Consider the following 14,540-nt stretch of genomic DNA (forward strand, 5'->3'; position numbering starts at 1 on the left):
TTCTCCATTTTTGACTAAGTTTGTAAATGTGTGAGGTGTGAACTGTGAACTTCTATCTTCCTTCTCCTCTTTCAATCCCTTCTCCCCCTTCCCCAGTGCTGGGTAGCCCACCGGGCTCAGCCTGGTTAACCTCCCTGCCTTTCCCTTATGACTTCTCTCTCTCTCTCTCTCTCTCTCTCTCTCTCTCTCTCCATTTTTGAGGTCGTTCCTCTCGAATTATCGGAAGTGCGCTACGAAGAGCAGCAAGCTCCGCAGCTGTCGATGTCGTCTGGTGTGATGTCTTGAACTTCAAGGTGGTGACGTTCGCAGAAAAAAACACTGATCCTACAGAACCGTCTGTGGTGGTTGAAGCATCAGTGTATAGATTGGTATGATCGCTGTATTGTTCGTACAGCAAGATTAGTGAAAGTTGCTTGAGAGCTGCTGATGAGAGTTGTGCTTTAGTTCGGATTCCTGGTACTGTCAGTCGAAGTAGAGCTCCAAGTCGGGCTAGTTGGTTGACATGCATGGTATATTTTAACTGCGCTAACCCACACGAACAAGGGCGGTTGGCGATCGAAACATATCCATGGTTGGTTCGCATATCAGATGTATTCATTTTTCTCTGTATATATGTCATTTTCACCCATTAAACATTCAGTTGCGAGTTCTGCGCACGTCTTGTCTGCCTCGTCCTTGTCCGTGTAGGTTAGCGCAGTTAAAATATACTGTCAGTCGAACTTGTGGCTGAACCAAGCATCAAGGGAGAAACAAAACTCTCACTGCAGCCGTGTAACCTGATGGAAGGTATATACGATAAGGCAGTATCGTCTGACAAAAAGAGGCGCGTGGACCACGCTTGGAAGAAATGGGCCTATTGGCACACGAAGAACTCGAGAAGGCCGGGGCTCGCTACGCGAAGCTCTACAACCGCAAAGCAAAGCAAAGATCGTTTCAGCCGGCAGACAAGGTCCTAGTCCTGCTACCAACCGAGAAATACACACTGCTTCTGCAGTAGAAGATAACTTTCGAAGTAAAAGAAGGGAAAGGTGACATCGACTATACCATTCAGACTGCGGGAGGGCCCAAGGTCTTCCATGTCAACCTGTTAAAAACGTGAGGACAGAGATGGCATACAACCTTCAAAACAGAGTGAGGCAATATTTAACGTCACAGAAGAAGGAAAAGGCATCCCAGTGCCGGAATATGTGAAAAATGAAACTGTCAAAGACGAGAAGCACGCGTCGCGCCTGACTGCGTCACAACGAAAGGAACTTCAAGACGAAATGGAACAGCGAGAGTCAAGTTTCTTCTCCTCCAGGTCTTCCAAGCAGACGATTCGTCAAAGGGCCTTCGTCGCCAACCCGCGACACTTTGAACTCAGGGAGGCCAACTTAGCAATACGTCAATTTATTATAGGACAAAGTAGCCTACATCGACTAGCGGCGGCCGATTATCGGCTCGCTCGCCTCCCCCCTTCTCATCTCTACATACTCTTTTAAGTACCCTTGCGAATTGGGGTGGTACCCTTATTTTAGGTCTCCTCGCTCACACTCTACCGATCAGTTCTTTTCGAAATAGGTGGTATCATCAACAATGCACACTGTGCCCACCTCCATTTTCCGGTCCAGTTTTTGGAACACAGACCAATATCACTTAAACGAACGCCGCAAGACTCCCTTGCTCGAGGTTCACACGCCTCGGTGCAGTTGGTCCGGTGCAATGGCATGCCCCGCGAACAGATAAATCGCCCCGCGAGCCACTAACCCTGGACATGCCGTAGAATCGTACTCGAGCGCGACGTTGCCAACAGGTCTCCCGTTACATACGTATGTTCAACGGCGTAAACTGTGTATCTCCCACGCCGCAACGGGAATGCCGCCACCCCGGCAGAGCCTGTGTTTGTGTTAGCCTCCAAGAACGCGCCTATATGCCGCTGAGTGACATGCGCGCGGTGAGGCGGCTGCTTGGTCTCTCTTCCGCTTCTCCGTCCGCTTCTCCGTTAGATGTCCGTATATCTTGCGCACCGCAGTAGAAGTGCGTTATTCCCAGTGGTCCTTGTCTCGAAAAGAAGCACTGTTATAAGAAACCAACGACGTCGGCTGTGAAAGAATAAACAAGCAGCGCGAGTAAATGCATCTGCGCCCCGGGTTCCAACGTGGGTGGCGTTCAATGCATGCAAAGCTGCTTGTATCAGCCAACTTAACTGCGAGCTTCCATTTTCACTAATGTTCCAGGAAAGACAGATTGTCACCTAGAAACCACGACCACGGTCACAGTAAACATCAAACAATATCCGCTGCCGTTTTCTACGCGAAAATATATAGAGAAAGAGGTGAAGGAAATGGAAAGGCTTGCAATAATCAAACAATCAAAATCGCCTTACAATTCGTCAGTGTTGCTGGTAAGGAAGCCGGACCAGAAAAACCGCCTATGCATAGATTTCCGCCGCTTGAATGATGCTTTAGTGGCAGATTCCGAGCCCATCCCTAGGGCCGATGGTAGCTGTCTCCGCCCCAGTCGGAGAAAAGAAGTATTTCTCACAGATAGATTTTACGACGGGATACTGGCAAATTCATCTGTCGGAGGACTCTAAACTCAAGACGCATTTTCAACAACAGCAGGGCTTTATCAGTTTTGTTTCATGCCCTTCAGTATAAAGGGCTGCACCCGCCATTTTCGCCAAACTGATGCGTCGAGTCCCAGAAGGGATTCCTGACGTCAATTACGACGACGTGCTCGTCGCCAGCGCAACGTGGGAAGACCACCTTGCCTCGTTGAGTCAACTTTTCAAGGCATCCAGGTAGCCGGTCCGAAAGTGCGCCCGAGCAAGGTCGAATTTGCCTTGGATGAAATTGATTTCCTGGAACACCGCGTTGGGGGAGGAAAGCTTGAACCACTGAGGAAAATATTAAACAAGATAGAAGCAGCTTCACGGCCGAAGACTAAGAGGCAAGTGCGTGTTTTCCTAGGATTAACAGGCTATTACAGAGATTTTATCCCTGGTTACGCTGAGGTCAGCTTACCGCTAACCAAGCTAACTAAAAAGATAAAGATGTAGTAAATTGCACACACATACACGAGAAGGCATTTCAAGAACTCAAAGGCAAGGTCTCCAGCGCTCCCATCGTGCGGCTTACGAATTTCAGTAGACCCTTGGAGCTCCGCACAGACACCTCCGGCACGAGTCTTGGAGCAGTCTTAATGCATGATCACGACAGAATGCTCCACCCAATAGCCTAGGGAGAGAGAGAGAAAAAAAAACACCGGCCAGGCACTCCATACAGATGGTTAACCAGCGAAGCTGAAACTTGCGGCCCCGGTGTTTAGCAGTGGGTTAATCCTGACGCTGTATTGCAGCGTTTTTCAATTATTGGTTACGTGTTTGTGTTTCTAGTGGAACGCAAGCGCCAATGGCGGGCGGATGCTGCTAACCACGACGCCGAGCTAACTCGGATATCGAACGCATGCGACAACGGCGAGCCGAGGAGGAGGCATTGCGGGCAGAACAGCGTCAATGTGGCAATAGCGGGAACGCGTTCGTCGGGGCCAACGCCCGCTTTCGGCGGAAGTTTCTCATCCACGTTGAAATCGCGAAGTGGAACGCAAGAGCCAATGGCCGGCGGACGCTGCTAACCGCGACGCCGAGCTAACTCGAGATATCGAACGCATGCGACAACGGTGAGCCGAGGAGCCGGCGTTGCGGGCAGAGCATGCAGGTACCACGCAGAGAACAACGTCACTGACGGCGCAGCCAATTGATACGTTTAGAGAAACATGGGACGAACGGTTTTTCGTTTCACCTAGCCGTATACAAAATATTTACAGAAAGGCAGAGAGGTCGGCCTCAGCTATAGCTTGGTCTGGCCTGCTACTCTACACCGGGGAAAAGGGACGGGGTGGAAAAGGGCTGATGATTAATGAAGATGATATGAGGAGAAGGTGCCTATATACAGGTTCCCAACGTTGTGACATCTCTAAAGCCATGCGTCTAGCCCAGTGGCTTGTAGGAAGGCTATAGTGCCACTTGTAATCAAGGCTGCGCTGTTTGCATTGGACCAAGGACCCAAAAGAAGCTCGTCTGATAGCGGCCTCTTATCGACGTTTGCGATGGAAGATAGCAGTTTCTGTCATTGTTGCGTACACTAGACTATGCCAGCAGAAAACTGCTGCCTAGAGAGACAGCCTGCAGCACAACTGAAATAGAATGTCTGGCGCTCGTGTGGGGGATACGGAATTCTTTTAGGTCCTTGCAAACAGCGCAGCCCTGATAACCAGTGCCGCCAGTGGCGCACCGACGCGGTGGTTCAGGGGTTCTAACCCCCCCCCCCCCCCCTGAGGCCAAGCTAACCCCCCCCCCCCCCTCTTTTGTGTAACCCGCTTTTTATCCTTGCGTCTTTGAGTACTGCAACTAAGATCTAAGACGCGCAATCGTTTGCACACTCGCAAACTTGCGCAAAAAGCGCATTTTCTGACAATTTCCCGTGAAGAAATTTAAATTAGTGCTGTATAGATTGTATTGGCAAACTAAGGCAAACTTTCAACACCCCCCCCCCCCCCCCCCCCCCCTGGCAGAGAGCCTGGGTGCGCTACTGAGTGCCGCTATAGTCTTTCTACAAGCCACTAGGCAGGACGCACGGCTTTAGAGATGCCACAACGTTGTGAACTTGTATATACACACACCTCCTACTCTTATCATCATCATTGATTAACCCTTTTCCTCCCTATCCCCTTCCCCAGTGTAGAGTAGCAGGCCAGAGCAAGTTACAGCTCAGGCCGACCTTTCTGCCTTTCGGTAAATAATTTTTCTCTCTCTCTCTCTGGATATAACTCTATGGGGCCCCATTAATCGTCCAGACTGACCGCCAACCTGTCAGCTATTTAAGACAGGCAAGACAGTGGAACAGTAGAGTCCCTCGATGGAGTTTCCTGCTCAGTGAATACCATTTCTTCGACGCTTATGCTCACTTTCATTTCAAACGACCGCCAACCAAACTTCCTTCGGACTTCGGTTGAAATTTTGGGCTTGAGATACATCAGCGCTAGAGTCCGCCCGTATTTTCAGTTTCGAAGCCGGGTAATGCATAAGTAAATATACTGGACGTAATAAAGAGCTTCTGTAGCGACCGCGTGAGTTGGAAACAGGTGATGTGTCACAAAAGTCGCATTATTTCTTCCAGTCTCCACTTCCCCGCCACCCAAGTATACACGCCTATATTAAGCATCTATCCTCTAAAAATGGGCCGCAAGCCTACGTGCCTCGCCTCTTCGCGTAAACGGTAGTGAACGTGATGTTTGGTACATCCAGAGCATGCTGAGCTATGTGCGTTCGTGGCTGTTGTTTTGTGTGTGACTAAATTGCTCGCCAGTGAAGGTGACTGCTAGCAGAGTCTGAACCATAGTGGGAGCACGCCCGGACTATGTGAAGCTGGATTCGTACGTGGCTATTGTTTCGCGTGCGATTGAATTGCCGGCCGGTGAAGGTGACTTCCAGTGTATCCTGAACCACGGGGAAAACCAGTGCGGTGTATGCTTTTTGTGTGCGTCGGGACGGCTAGAGGTGAATGCCGACGCCTCGAGAGGTTTATAAAAACGGGCCGATCCGACACTTTACCAGTTCGCTCTGGGGACGAGCCACATCGGTGTGGACGCACTGTCTACTCGCCTTGTTTGTTGTGAACATTTCTTTCCAGATTACGCGCGCGCGCTCACACACACACACTCACTCTCTCACTCACTCACTCTCTCGCTCACTCTCTCTCTCTCTCACTCTCTCACACACGCACACACACAGTTCATTCTTGATGTTACCACTGCACATCGTAATTGTTCTACGGTGTTGCACCTGTTCTTTGAGATTAACACTTTCATACTGTTTCTGTCTGACAAATTCAGCTACCACTTAATAACACCAGCTTGATTTTTTGTTGAGAGATCACACTAAATTACTGTTCTTTGTTTCTTTTGATCGGGCCTTTGTCTCGTTCACGACGGCAACTGGCGAAAGCCAGGCACCAGACTCCGCCGCCCCCTTATGCCACTGCTCAGGAGCTCGACTCTGAGTAGTGACATGATGAAACGCTGTTTTTGTCGTCGAGTATCTGATCAGAAATGCAACGAAGTGGAATCGAAGAAATGTAGGGAAATTTAAAAGTCGCGGACTCAAAACACTATACCACTTCCATCCAGAATTTAGTTAATTTTAATTAACTGTGTTAAGGAATGATATGCCTCTAGGCAGCGCCGGGTACTCCTCTCTGACGTAACGATTTCGCGTAAAAGCGCTGTAAATGGACACAAACAAAAGGGGGAGGGGGGATCTACCGGATCACTTCTGAAGGACATAAAATACAAATGTCCCTGGGCAAGCGAGATGTGACATCATGAGTGCCACATCAAAAGACAATGCAACATTCGCGAACACTTAGACAAGGCCCTAATGTGTGCCACATTCACCTGCCGGAGTTGCTCAGTGGCTATGACGGTGTTCTGCTCTGCATGAGGTCGCGGGTTTGATTCCCAGCTGGTGCGGTCATGTTCATATTGGGTAGAATGCTTAAACGCTTGTGTACCGTGCTTTGACTGCACATTAAAGAGCCCCAGGAGGTCAAGAGCGCCTCCCTACAGCGTCTCTCATAGCCTATGGGCATTGAGTTTCTTACATAATTACCATAAGGGAAAACTGGCACTGTGCCGCTGTTGTATGCATGGGGCTGCCAGAATGCGGTGGCTTAGGTGTGGCCTCGTTTTCGGTGAACCAGGACATCTAGGTGACGCGAATGGCTAGCACTGTTCCATCTATCACGCATAGTTTGTTCTCTACAAAACAGCACGTAAAGAGATGTTTATGGCTAGGGCCCCGTGATATTTTCATGTGCGCGAGCAGAAACTCTGGTCTTGTGGGCCGATCCCGGAGATAGTAAAGAAAGGGTCCAAGCGCAATGGCACGTACCCCCGTGGACTCCGGGTGGTGGGCTCCGGGACCTGTAACGCGCCCTTGAACTACCCTTGTCACACCTGGGACCCAAAGAGGTCCCATGCACAAGGGTAAGAATAGAGATTTATAGAAATATTTTTGTTACATTTTTTCCAAAGAAACTGTTAATAAATGACCCAAGACACTTGAGTTTAGTGTTTGTTATTGAGCAAGCATGAAGGTGCGTGTTCGTTTAGTGATTGTTGAATATTTGTTGGAAGTTTTTAGGCCGGCATGGAGGTGTGTGTGAGTGCAGTGTGCGACTGCCTAGTGAAGTTTATTAACTTGGCGGCGATGTGCTTGGCGTAAACCTCGCGAGATGCTGCGATGGTCTCGCTGAATGTGAGCTTCTTGAAAAGGTGCAGGTACTTCCTGTTGCAGAAGCCACGCATGACGCGGTCGTTTCTGGGGTCCCAGGATCCGAGCGCTCCGACGACGATTGCTCCGCGGTCACCTTCTGGAACTTGCGCAGCAGGTACTCCCGGATAGGCTGGTACTTCTCTTCCTTCGCCTGGCGGGCCGCGTTCAGGGCTGCGGGCTTGTTGTCGAACGGGCAGGCCACGTCCACGATGATCACCTTCTCGTCCCTGCAAAAAAAAAAAAAAAGATCGGAATGGAGATTAGTCGTACCCACTGGCCGATTCTCGTGGGTGACAGTGAACTTGGTGGTGTTGGAGCTGGGGGTCGTGGTCTCGGAGTCTGACGTGAAACTGAGGGTCGCTCTCCAGCCTACGCCACCAGTGCGTCTCGAAACGGGTAGCTGGACTTCGCTACCGGGACGTCACATGGAGGCTAAGCGGGCCCACGCCGTCGTCGAGCAGTCTTGACGAGGGTTGCTACTTTCGTGATGAGTACAAGGTCGAGAGGTAGGGGAAACGAAACGGCGCGTTTATTTACATGGAAGAGGCAAACTTATTTGCAGAGCAAGGGGATCATCATCGTACTGGATGATGTAGGGAGCGCAGTACATCGTAGCATGTCATCGCTACTACATCTCAGCAGACTACATCGTTCTGGGAGAGCACTAGCTACATGTCAGAGCAGATGGGAGAGCACTGGCTACATCTTTCTCGGGGAGCACTGCAGATGAGCCGCAAACGTCAGCTTAAAAGCCCTCTGCCATCCCTAGATGCCTAGGCCAGGGAAACCTGCGGGCACACCTTCCTCCATCCGGAGCGCCCAAAGACGCCTGAAGGCTCCGCCTTGAGGATGAGGTTAAGCATAAACAGTCCAGGCGCCTTTATTCCCCGAACACACTTGGGAAGGTAGCCTCGAGCGCACACAGCTCACTGTCACAGAGGACAGGAGGACGGGAACGCTTGTAAACGGGAGTGGTGGTGGTGAATCCTTTATTTCGCCCAAAAAGAGGGGACCAGTCCAAGGACCGGTTGCGCTGGCTTAGAGGAGGTCGGCGGGGATCCCTTGGGATTCCGCGCACTCCACCGCACGCTGGATGAGCCGGCGTTGGTCTGCTGGCTCGGAGCTACGCAGGAGGGACTCCCACGACTCTGGGGTGTTTGTTTTGTCTGTGTTGTAACGTAAACGGGAAGTGTTACGTTTGACCCAATCTGGCGCGTCTTGGTTCCTGGGATGACCCAGCCATTAGTGGGTTCGCCTGTCGAACGGCCTTGGCGGCTAGTCGCGACCGTGGGGAAGCATCGCACGGACTTTCCCAGGCATTCCTTGGTCCCAGCGTCATGGTAGGCGGCCGGGTGACATCCATCAGCCACATAGCCGTCAAACGTGTCTCGCCTTGGTGTCGCCGCTGGTCTGTCCGATACGACGTATTGTGGGTCTCACCAAGCTGATTCGTCTCAGGAAATCAGAAGTGGCTCGAAGGTCGCTTCCCCCGCTGGCCGATCGTAACAGTGGAGGCAGCGGCTATCACTCGGTTAACGATGTCGTTGTGGCAGCTTGTGTATTCGCAATGCACAGACGGTCGCGCTGCGTAGTGGCCAGCGAGAAAAATATTTCAAAGAGTATCCGCACAGTCAATGGCACAGTGTTAACGTGTTGCTATCTATGCGCGGGCGCGTTTCCGTTTTATTAACAGCTTCTGCATACGCCATGGAAGAAGAAAAAAGTGTTGCGTGCCTCAGTGCACCAACCAAGCGGTGAAGGATGAGATAAGCCTTCATTTGCTTCCGCTGGACGCGTATCTTAAAAGAAGTCGGCGGTGAAGCTCCGGATCGGCAAGCCTGTGACTCCGCCAAAGAAAGTTTGTTGCGAACACTTCGTCGCCGAAGACTTCTTCTCGAGCAACATCGGTTAGCAGAATGCTAATCGTTGACATTGTTCACGAAGGCATAAACATTACGCTTTTACGATGTGGTAGTTGTAGCTTACGTGAACGGCACATTCAATGCGGCACGAAAAGACAAGCTAATAAGTTCGCGCCTATGCCTTACGACGTCCGAACGCAACCGCTACAGCTGAGTATTTCTAAATAAGGCTGCCCAAACGCTCCCGCAACAGTTGATTATTTGTAGAGCCATTTAGGCAGCTGGTGTCTGGTTTTCGAGCGTAACTAGGTTCGGAGTTTCGCACCGATCGCTAGCTCTGTGGCATATTTGTTTTCACTGACATTATTTGATTGATTTCAAAACAAGATTGGTGTACTTTTTCTGGATTAAACCAAAAACATGCACTCCAGTCATAGCGTTCGTTTTAGATACGCTTCGCGTCGCATACATCCTTCAGTAAGGTTAAGGGCGTCATTTGCCGTAAAACAACAAGCACGCACGCACTTCTCGTTATGTACGCTTTTAGTTATGCAGCGGCATTCCGCAGCCGATGAGAATAAACTCTGAAAAAAAAGAATACACTCGGGGTGCGACGAGAAAGATGAGAAAAATGCCGGCGTGCTACCACACGGACGCGCAGTCGCCTATTCTGATACTCTCTCGGTCCGCCATCATGGATCGCCTCATGGATCGCCATCATGGTCCACGGCCGTAGCCCATGGCCTCGCGGCGTTCAGGGTAACGACATTGAGTGGAGCCCGGTGAACGAAACGCCAGTCCACAAACCTCGAGAATTGCCCAGTGCGCATAAAGTGGGAACTGCTCCAGTCGGCGGCGTCGCACTGCATAACTTTCCCCTGTTTGGGTTTTTGGTGGGGATCGTGATTTCGTGCGTGCGCCAGTGCCGTCCTGGGTGTCCTCACCAGCTTAGTGCATTTCCTCGGACCGAGTGTTATGTCACGTACCCCTGGAGATCTGCGGGCCTTCTTCTTCCAGCTCCCAGGTAACACCCAGTCGCCGAGAAGCCTTGTGGGCCTCCGTCCACGCGGACTGGAGCTGCGTCACCGTGGCCCGGAACTCGCCCTCCGTCTCGTCGCTCAGCTAGGCAGCCATGTCACCAAGATCTGCAGGCCGCCGCAGCCGCTCGCTGGTAACCTCCGTGAGCGCCCACAACGCCAGGTCCTGGACTTCCTTGTCTGCAGAGGCGAGGAGTTTGAACGCATTATCAACTCTGCAGACGTCGCCGATTTTCGCCGCCACTGGAATGCCGATGGCGCCAGCCGCGGAGCTACCGTAGAGGTGGTTGTTGGCAGCAATACTACGGTCGGATCTTAGCCCAAAAGGCCGATCCGCCCTCTCTTGGTCGGCGTTCCAAACGCTTGCGTATCTGCTTTCCATTCCTTCCGGTCTCCCGTGGTGGCGGTGCCGTCTAAATGTCACGCGTATCTAGTTTCCTCCGGCTCCTGAGGGCGGCGGTCCCGTCGTCCACGCAGATGTATATAAACAGCCAGAAATACAAGTTGCCGTTCTCCATTTTCAATTGAACTTTTGTCGTCGTAATGGGGAGGCCGCGTATAGTCCAGATTACCGAGGAGCAACGCGCCTACGAAGAGCGACGTCCGGCATGCGCTTGGCATTTTGTGCACGATGTTCATCAGTGGTGTTTCCCGCCCGCCGGCGACGATTTCACTCTCGTCTCTGTTCCTGCCGTCGCTCTTTGCAGGCGCTTTTATTCCTCCTTCCTCCTCGGGAGTCCGGAATATACGCGAATATGATGGAATTAATATAACAGTAACATGGGTGATACGAGAATGGATGTGCATACTTATCGTCACGATGACAATCGATCAATACAATAAATGTGTTCGTACCTTTGTTCAAAATTCTGTGCCACCTCTAAGTCGCGTGCTAACCAGCTTCGCTGGTCATCCACCTTCACACAGTGGAATAGCTCATGGCTTATTTTAATTTATATTACAGAAAATACAATTCTTATTCAATCATGAGGACTTTTTCTTGGATTAAAAATTATATTAAGCATAAAATGTACGGCTGGCCGATAATGTTGGACGACAGATAACGAGGTCTGTGCTCGCTAAGCGAAAGTTCGTCGTCTGTTTTTAAGGCGAAAGCCTTAAATCTCCATGTTTCAAGGTCGCTGTGAAGTACAGAATAAGTGAGCGAGCTCGCCTCGCGCCTCGCTCTTGCCTCGCGCTCGTACCACTGCTCGCGCGTTCGTTGTCTTCTTCCACAGCTGGCTCCGACGCCAATCATTATGCCAGCGTTCCCATACTGCCCTTCCTACTCAACGCCGGGAAAGAGCAACAGCGGCGCTGGGGAAGAGGAGGGAAATGTCAGCGGTGGTGCAGCCCGTGCGGGAGGGCGTTGACGGAAAGGGCAAATGTCCGCGGCGGCGGCCGTAGAACATTCTGGAAACAGCGGCAGCACGCTCGTAGCGCGCTCGCGCGTCTTGTATTGACCCTTTTCCCGGTGCTTCCGTGGGCGCTGCCATGTTTGATCACGTGGTGACGCGGCCATTGCTTGCCTCAGCTGCCGCCGTTGCCTCCGTGTTTACAGTGCAAGCGCGCGACGCCGGTGCGGCGCACCAAACCGCCATCTCAACGCATATCGTACACGGTGACTGTGTGGACGACACGAAGCTTTGGCCACAGCATTAGAGGACATGTAAGTGCTTTCATAGCTCATTGCGCCTTCTCCAAACGGCGCGGTGCGGTGCTTGTACTAAAAGCGAGGCTAGAAATGTATTCCAAGCTGTCCAAACTTCCCGCTTATGAATTAAATCAGGATCACTGTTCTCGTTCTTTATTTGGCAAAAATTTTGAAGCAGCGGCTTGTCATGTTTCTGACTCAGTAATACTAAGTTCCTCGGTTCCTCGGTGAGGCTATTATCTGGTTGTTTATTTTCAGCCTAATCGCGCTCGCGGGTGTGCTCTGTTGCGATAGATTTGTTCTTGCGGCGCACAAAGCTTCGAATGTAAATGTTCTGTACTTTGTGGTACCTTGTAGCAAAGACGTATTATCGCTAGTCCGCCGCTTACTCTGTGGACCGTCATGAAACGTTCAGCTTCCAACATTCGTGTCTTGGTGTAGTCGCCGTCACTCACGCTTCAGCACATTGATTCAAGTGTGCGCACATTCACTTTTTATTGATACGTTGGCGATAGGGTGGGCGTAAGTTTGCGTGCGAGTAGGGGTAGATGTGTCTAAATAACGTGCGAGAAACTTACTATGCCAGCAAGTGGCGTTACTTCCTTTTGTAACGAGCGGTACTCACTCTTAAGTGCCGACGTTGCGGAGTTGAAGTCCTTTCTTTGGAGGTTAGCTATACAGCGCTGGCGGATGAATTATCCTTCTTTATCCTCAAGGAGAGCCATGCATCGCGAAGGGTCGACAACACAGGCAGTCCTTATGTAGCAGCGGCGACACAGGTTGATTCCGTTCCTTAATATGCGAATCACTATTTTTGCGGCTAACTACCGCACACGTCTTCCCTTTATCGTTACACATTTTGCAGCATGAATTGGGCACAGTGCATTAGCGAACACCCACTTGCATTTCCGACAGCTGATCGCATAGTAGCAAGGCAGAAGCAGTAGTGGTTTCGTATTCGTGCGCATTCGCTGAGGCAACGAATGGCGCGCCGCCGAAAGCGCCATCTCGTTCCTCTAGAGTAAACTGCTCGGCGAAAAGGGTCAATACGTCGCCGCGTGGGCTCAGAGCTTCATTCCACATTGCTATAGGTCGAACTATACTTTCGCCTACACATTCTTAATAAGTTCTAAGCCTCCCCCGTAATTTTAACAGCGGAGCTGTTATGCCGAGCGTAATCTGTCTGTCGCTTACCAAGAAGCCGCTTACCAAGAATCATGGCGCCCTGCTAAGCGAGACATGAGGAGACCAAGGAAGGTTCACACTGCTGAGGAAGAAGCCGCTTACCAAAAATCGCGGCACGCTGCTAAGCGAGACTGCCAGCGTCGACGCCGATTGGACCCAGCACGGTTAGCCGAAGAAGCCGCTGCAAAACGATGACGGCGAGCCGGAGACCCCGAGTACGTCCAGCGAGAGAATGCTAGGAAACAGGAGAGAAAGTGTCGGCTGGTCACTTGGAATTCGTATTAGTTAGCATCACTTCGTATAGCCAGGATCAGCTAGGAAGCGATCATCTCCTTTGTTTCTTTAGCCTTGCGCCACTAGTACAAGCTACCCCGACTTTTTTTTCCTCAATTGCTAATGCACTGTATATAGGTGAGAAAGCTTTATTCAAAGATGTAGCAAGGGTGAATACAAACATTTTATAAAGATTTTATTTTAAGAAAGCTTTATCTGTGCAGCCGGGACCGTGTTTTAGGCCAAGACACGTTCGAGACAAAGCCTCGCACACCTACATCGCGGCATTCCCATGCCGACACAGCAGCGCCCGTTACGAAACTCGCATAGACGTTGGCGCCAGATTTCCCTATAAGTAATATTGTAAGAAACTATATGTCCCAGGGTTCCCACTATTCGATCGCCAGAGTGCCTTATTTCGTCCATTTTTTTTTTATTTTATTTTGTTTTGTTTTGTTTTTTTTTTTTTTTTTTTTTGTTTTTTGCTAAATTTTTCCTCCCAGCGAGAGGATTAAATATGGGCGCGGATGCACTCTTAGAAAAAAAAAGTTGGTAAAAAGGTACTAACGGGTGCACATACAAACTTTATCAACCATTCATACCTCTATAAGAGCTGTTTACTACCGTCTAAAACTCGGACTTAGCGCTTCCTTTACTGGTAAGACTTGGCAAGTGCTGCCTTAATTGGTCTTGCCCATACTGTATTGTGTTGTGTAGTGGCGGTATTACTGCTAAATTTAATGATTAACAGCAGTTTATTTCATTACGTTCGATTAACAGTTATATGCTACCTCCTTGTGCACATATCTGCAGAGTGTGCGCTATACAAATTCATGTTCATAATTTTGCTTATTTGCCCAATATCTACCCATTATTTGATGGTGTTGAATTAATGACTAAACAATGCAGCAATGCCACCGCTTTTTTTTTTCTTTTACCTGCGTGGTAAATGATACTGCTTGCCCCTTTACTACATCCAGTTACGAAGATATTTGTGAACTTTGTGACAAGAGGTTTTCTAGCTTTTGGTTAGTCATTGAGGCGACCTTTTTTCTAATAGTGTAGGTCACCTGGAGTATAGGTCGCCCTTCGTGTATTCACGAGCGCTCAGGATCACGAGTGATCTTTCCCAATCAGAAGCGCCGTTTCACCCCTGCCGGCAGCAACCACTCAATTTATGAAAACACACAAAAAAAGAGTCGTCATGACAACGG

The 14,540-nt window shown here is 50.3% G+C and overlaps 1 protein-coding gene across 1 annotated transcript in view; it reads left to right on the forward strand.

Moving 5' to 3' along the window:
* Positions 1 to 14,540, forward strand: part of LOC119435128 (ankyrin-3) — a 402,712-nt gene that overhangs the window by 2,320 nt on the left and 385,852 nt on the right. The gene's annotated exons all lie outside the window — the stretch shown is intronic.

This window comes from Dermacentor silvarum, chromosome 1 (assembly GCF_013339745.2).
Source record: "Dermacentor silvarum isolate Dsil-2018 chromosome 1, BIME_Dsil_1.4, whole genome shotgun sequence".
In the NCBI taxonomy this organism is placed as follows: domain Eukaryota; kingdom Metazoa; phylum Arthropoda; class Arachnida; order Ixodida; family Ixodidae; genus Dermacentor; species Dermacentor silvarum.